The sequence below is a fragment of the Armigeres subalbatus genome, chromosome 3 (genome assembly GCF_024139115.2).
Source record: "Armigeres subalbatus isolate Guangzhou_Male chromosome 3, GZ_Asu_2, whole genome shotgun sequence".
NCBI classification, from domain to species: domain Eukaryota; kingdom Metazoa; phylum Arthropoda; class Insecta; order Diptera; family Culicidae; genus Armigeres; species Armigeres subalbatus.
Window position 1 is genome coordinate 240263633 of NC_085141.1, and position 6741 is coordinate 240270373.

A 6741-nucleotide genomic window follows, 5' to 3' on the forward strand; every position below is an offset into this window, starting at 1 on the left:
CTTAGACACGATCCAGTGTTGTGATCAAAAGTATTGATAGTGTCATAATTTTCATTGCACGTGACTGGCGAAAAATTCTTTTAATAGTGTTGAAACCTGTTGATAATAACGTTGATAGAAACATATCAGAAATGTTATTTTAAGACAAAAGCTGCAAAATCAAAGATTTATATACACGTGTACGTCTATAGTTTACCTGCAAAAAATATACCTCTTAGAGAATAGACTTTATGATCGGGAGGAAACGGGTATCTTCAACAACAACAAATGCATGATAGGTACATACCATGACAATGCTCACGAAAAAGCAAAAAAATTACTACTACTAAGGTTGTTAAAGATCTTATAGTAATTTTTTTCTTCAGTCAAGCAAATGACACCAAACTAGTCAGTAAAAACTTAAAAGTGATTTTATTTATTGAAATATTACGAACAACAAGAGTAGCCGCTTTCTCAACTGTTGTAGGCCGTTTGATGGAAAAAAGTGTTCAAAAGAGTTACGAAATCTCACCGAAAGCACCATAGATAAACTGAAAGCGACTGGTTATGCTCCAATGTCCACATTGAATACAAATTTACGCATTTGCACGTCCTGCCATCTAAACGTTGACAAAAGAGTAATCTGTATTTCATCGGTTGAGCAGAGCGCAGGAAGTTCGAAAACGACAGCAACTGAGGAATTGCCAGATGTATCGACAACAACTGAGGAATTACCAGAAGTATTAAGTGCTGAGAGCCTTGCCACCGTACCATCAGCGAAATCTGTTTCAACAAATCAATCGGAAGATGAGTGTATCCAAAAGGTCAACATCGAACGCTTTAACGAGGGCATAGCTGGGATAAAAGTGACTCCGATTAAATGGAGTAAGATGGACTACGTTTATTACCCGGAGATAAATACCGTGAAATAAACGAAGCTGTACGAAGAAACCTCTTCAAATTAGGACCTGATGATGTGGAAAATACAGACTACGATGAGGTAATTATAAATATGAAGGAAAGGTTCTCGAATGCAGCCACGACAAGGAAAGAAAAATTATTGATTTTGTCGATGCTGCCAAGTTCGTGGTCTATTCAGGATGCCATTGATGAGTTCAAAACCAATAGAAATACAGTAAAAGAGGCAAAACAATTGAAGAATAACTGTCTTTCAACCAAAAATACTAGGTCTAGTACTGCATTAACAGATGAGACAAAAGAAATAGTAGTTCAATATTTTGAAGATGATGAAGTAAGTCGAGCTATGCCTGGTCAAAAAGATTATGTATCAGTAAAAAGATGGAAAGCGTCAAGCAATCCAAAAACGATTAATGATGACGACTTTGAAAGAAGCGTACACACGCTTCAAGGAAATTCACGATAATATTAAAATAGCTTTTTCCTCATTTGCAAGCCTTCGGCCAAGGCAATGTAAGCTTCTTTCCAATTCAGGAACACATAATGTGTGTGTGTGCACAACCCATGAGAATATTAATCTTATTTTACATAGTTTGAAAAGAATCAATTTAACAAAGGATATTAAAATGTTAACTGGTAGTCTTTTGTGTGAAAATACAACATCAAATTGCTATCTACGATCTTGTTCGGATTGTCCAGATTCTTCATCATTGGAAAATACTTTATTCGCTGAGTTTGAAGAAAATATATTGATCAGTTATCATTTGAGCAATGGGTGACCACGGATAGGTGTGACATAGAAACTATTGTAAAACCTGTAGATGAGTTTGTGTCATATTTTTGCTTGAAATTAGAAAGTTTAATCCCTCACGATTTCATTAAAACAGAACAATCCAGCTTTTAAAAAATACGAAAAATACATTACAAAATGGTGAATTTTTAGTCATTTGTGATTTTTCTGAAAATTACAGCTTTGTATTGCAAGATGAAGTGCAGTCCCATCACTGGAACGTACAACAAGCTACAATTCATCCATTCGTTATTTATTTTAATGGAAGTACGCAAATTGAACACTTAAGTTTTATTATAATTTCCGAAGATTTAAGACACGATTCAGTATCCGTAAACTTGTTCATTGAAAAATGATTAACTTTTACGCGTTGATAAGCATAAAGAAGTCAAAAGATATATTTCATGTCTGATGGAGCAGCGTCGCAGTACAAAAATCGTAAGAATTTTCGAGCCTATGTCAATTTAAATCAATGTACGGAATTGATGCAGAATGGCATTTTTGCTACATCACATGGCAAAGGTCCTTGTGATGCTATTGGAGGAACAATAAAGCGCATGGCCACAAGAGCAAGTTTAGCCAAAAAACGTGAGCATCCAATTAAAACTGAGAAAGAACTTTTGATTGGGCAAATCGTAGAAAAGAAAAAGATTTAACCAAATTATCATTTTGTTTTACTACTACTGAAGAGTACGAAATAAAGGCTTCAGAGCTCAGCGAGCAATTTAATAACGCGAAAACGATCCAAGGAACCCAAAAATTTCACTGTTTCATTCCATTGTCGGAAAATAAAATTAAAGCAAAACTATACTCAAACTGTGCTGATAATAATTCAAAAGCGTTCGATATTTTAAAAATTTGAATAAAATAAATTAAAAAAGTATTAATAAACTGTTTTCATGATATCATAACCCATACCAAAATTCAAACCCAAAATTCTTAGAGTTTCTATAACAACATTGTGTAACTGCCACATTTAATTTAATACTTAGGATAATATTAATTCATTTTATTTATTTATACATATAATATTTATACATATAATTTACATAATATCGATGAATACATAAATATGGAATATCATAAAAACAACTTGTTTAACTTGTTTAACAATAAAATCAGCATCAAACTGCGATTCTTGAAAAAAAATACACGGAAATTATTTTTGTTTACTATATGTGAAAATTGTGAAATGTTTGAAATGTCATAACTTTTTGTTTATTAGTTTACCATCACCAAATTTTTATGGTAGATAGCTAATATAATGGACCGTTTTCCCTAAAAAATTACGTTCGAAAAAGATAGGGTTTTGAGATATTTGAGTTTTGTGACAAAAATGATATTTTTAAAGGCAAAAATTTTTTTTTTACTGTGCGCATTTTCTTAAGAATCACCATTTAGTTGTCTAACTTTGCTGAAAAAATCATAACAATCGAACATTCCGTTTTTGCTGTGCAGCTTTTAAATATTTTGAACCATTTTCACATACACCCTTTTGAAAAGTTAGTCGTGACTCAATATGAAGATTTGATATCGAAAATGACGATTTAGATGAAATTGAAAAACTGTGCAAAGTTTCAACTCAATAGAAAATCATGAATTAAAATTTTCTTAAATTTTGATGCTGTTGCTTGGAATCGCTCAGTAGTGATAATCACGAAAAAAACGCAAAGCCCTGGGATGAACTTTTGGAATTGGTCATGGAAGCTCCAGATCTTTTGGAGGACCATTGCTGGGGTATTTGGAGGCCACAGAAGACGTTCACTATTGATTGCTCCAACAATTGACCATAATGGATAGTTATGAAAAAATCACGAGGATCTGGGATGAACTTTTATAATTGGGCAATTTTACGGATGTTCCGGATCTTCCGGAGGATCTTTCCTTGAGCATTTGGAGGTCACAGAAGACTTTCTCAAATGGGCATACCCACAATTCGCCAGAATGAATGATTACGAAAAAATCACGAAGCTCTTGGATCATCTGGGATGAACTTTTGAAATTGGATATTTTTATGGATGTTTCGGATCTTCCTAAGGACCGTTTCTGGAGCATTTGTAGGTCACAGAAAACTTTCATTATTGATTACACTAACAATTCACCAGCAGGGATGCTTATAAGAAAAATCGCAAAACTCTGGGATGAACTTTTGGAATTTACCACTTTTACGGATGTTCCGGATCTTTTGGAAAACCGCTTCTGGGGCATTTGGAGGCCACAGAAGACTTTCACTATTGATTGCACCAATAATTCACCAGAGTGGATGGTTACCACAAAAATCTTGAAGCTCAGGGATACAATTTTGGAATTAATCACTTTTAAGGATATTCCGGATCTTCCAGAGGGCTTTTACCGATTACCGCTCAATGGATGAAATTGCCAAGAAGTGGTGCATACGAGGTAGCAAATAGAGTTGGTATCACCAGAGCACATATTCGCAAGAAATTTTATGTTCCATAGCTCGAAACTCGAAAATTAGTGTGTGGTACTAGCTCAGAATGAATAACTTGAAGGAACACTCACCGTGGGACTCTCCATAATCATCCAAGCAATCTATGTGTTACCTTACCTCAATCAGTTTATAAACGTCAAGCAGACAAGACGTACATAAAAAGTGTCGGCCCAGAGTGATTCCTTTTCGTTGGTATTTAGGCACACACAAGCAGGTGCCACATTGAGAATCTTAAACAGTATCTCTTTAATACAGGTTCCCTGGGGACTAAAGATGTTAATTTTTATAAATCATCACAGGGCCTTATTCTAGGAATCTAAAGCTTCCTTTTTGTGTATGAAGATCGAAAATCGGTTGAAATTTTAGTTTTTGTGATTGTGATGAAATCTTGGGTCCAAATGGACCCCATTGCACAATGTGTAACTTTTTATAATGTATTAGGAAGGTTAAAGCGTTACAATTCAAATGTAATTAATGCTAGAATGAAACAAACTCGAATAATAGCATATTCAAATTACAATTATATACGAGGTATTTGACTTGATAGTATATGAAATGAAAATATGATGAGTAAACTTTGACATCAAGATACTTTTTATCATGTCATTAAGCTCGTAATTTAAACATCATGATCCGTTCAACCTAACCATTGTATCCACCGTATATAGCACAAGAACCGCCAAATTATCTGTTTGGTCATACCTTGCTAGATCTAGCATAGCCATCACTTTCTCAGGCAAGAGGCAACCATCATCATTTGTCTAAAACATTACATGATGGATCGTTAATCATGTTTCCTCTCGTGCTCACTTCGTGCAACTACAGACAGAAATGCCAAATTGGCTTAAGTGCGTTAACGAAAAATTGCAATCATGTACGACTAATTACACCGAACGGCTGCTACCAATCGGGGTTTTAGTCAATGAGTGGCAGAAAGTTCATAGGGGAAAAGCATGAAGCTATTTAGCTCCCCGACTAGAGCTCATATCGATCGCAACGCCCAGAGTCGGTGAACGGTGCGCGTCGTCTGTGATGCGGTCTGGGAAATGAGCAGCTTATAGGCGCGATTTCGTTAGAATGTAGTCTTCCATCTATCCTTCGACTTTCTGCGGTTCAGAGTCGGTTGATTGGGAGCAAAAAAATCAAACAGTAACGTGTTTGAAGTCGATTTTTCTTTCGTAAAAAAAAATAGGAATAAATACTATGACACCTTTCGAGCTTGGAACAATGTAATTAAATTATTCCTATAAATAACAGAATCGGAACTACCTATATGGAGAATAAGGTTTACTCATTAAAGGGGACTTTTTCTCTGCTATCTCTTTTGCGCTGCTGGAAATTTTACCCATTTAATTCTCCCCGAATTAATAAATTTAGCAGAAGAGAAAAGTACCCATTAATAAGTAAACGAGTTTTTCCGTGTATGTGACTGTTACGGCCAATATGTATTCTCAATCCTTTTCTAGAAGTACGTATTCTCACAAAAAATAGTTTTTGTTTAGCACAATGAATTTAACAAATGTGTCAAGAACCAATGTCCATGTAGAGTATGTGTAAATGCGCAAAATATGGGTTAAAACTTGTTGACAGTTAAGACAAAATGGTATTTCAATGTACGTGTGTCTCAAATGATTGAAAAAAGCCAGTGTCATTTCCAAATAGATCAATCAGTAGGTAGATGACATTTACGAAAAAAAAAGTATTATTTATATTTGCTATCTGACAGTTCTGCTTGAGATAACCAGATATGATTTTTTTCCATATCGTGAGTAGATGAAGGGTGACGGAGGCAATATGATATTGCTAAATAAAAACTACTTCATTGCCTTAGCTGTAACGATTTAATGGGTATATTTACCTCATGAGTCATGCAACAATTAAAGAATATAGATAGCTGATGCCATCTTAAAATTATAGAAAACTAGCTAAACTGTTTCGATTCTCCAGAACGATTTTTCCAGTTTTTTTTTCGTTTTATGAATGCTTACTAAAGCTAGGAGAAAGAAGCGATTTTAAATTAGCCAAAATCGGTCCGTCCCGATCTTGCTCGGGATATTTATTTTCCGACCTAGCTGTCAATCTTTTAGTACAAATCGGTCCATCCGCTCGTGAGCAATACTGCCTCAACGGAATTACAAACTCATTTTTATATATAGAAGATAGAAGATAGATAAGGCTCAATCATATAGTTAACATTCACATTTTGAAAAAGTGGTGATAATTCGTTGCCGGATAACTCATTAGGCAAAATGACTTTTAGTTGGCAACTCTTAGAGAACAACGCGTCAGCGAATCAGCATTCAATTATAAACAGTGCGTGGAGACGCGTAGTACATTGTAGGTTACGCCCTAGGTTATAGGGTAACTGTTCCGATCCTTATCTCACTGTACGTATATCCATCTCATCGCTAAACAAAGAATTACGGCACCACATTCGTCGCTTCTTTTTGTCAACATGCGTGCTCACTGCTGAACAAAATCACAAAAATCATAAAAAACCAAATTCCTTTCCATTGCTTTGTTTTTGATGGGATGGAAACAGGAGCTATGAGATGAAGTGGCGAACCGTTCCCCTATGTTTCATCTAAATTACTATAGGCAT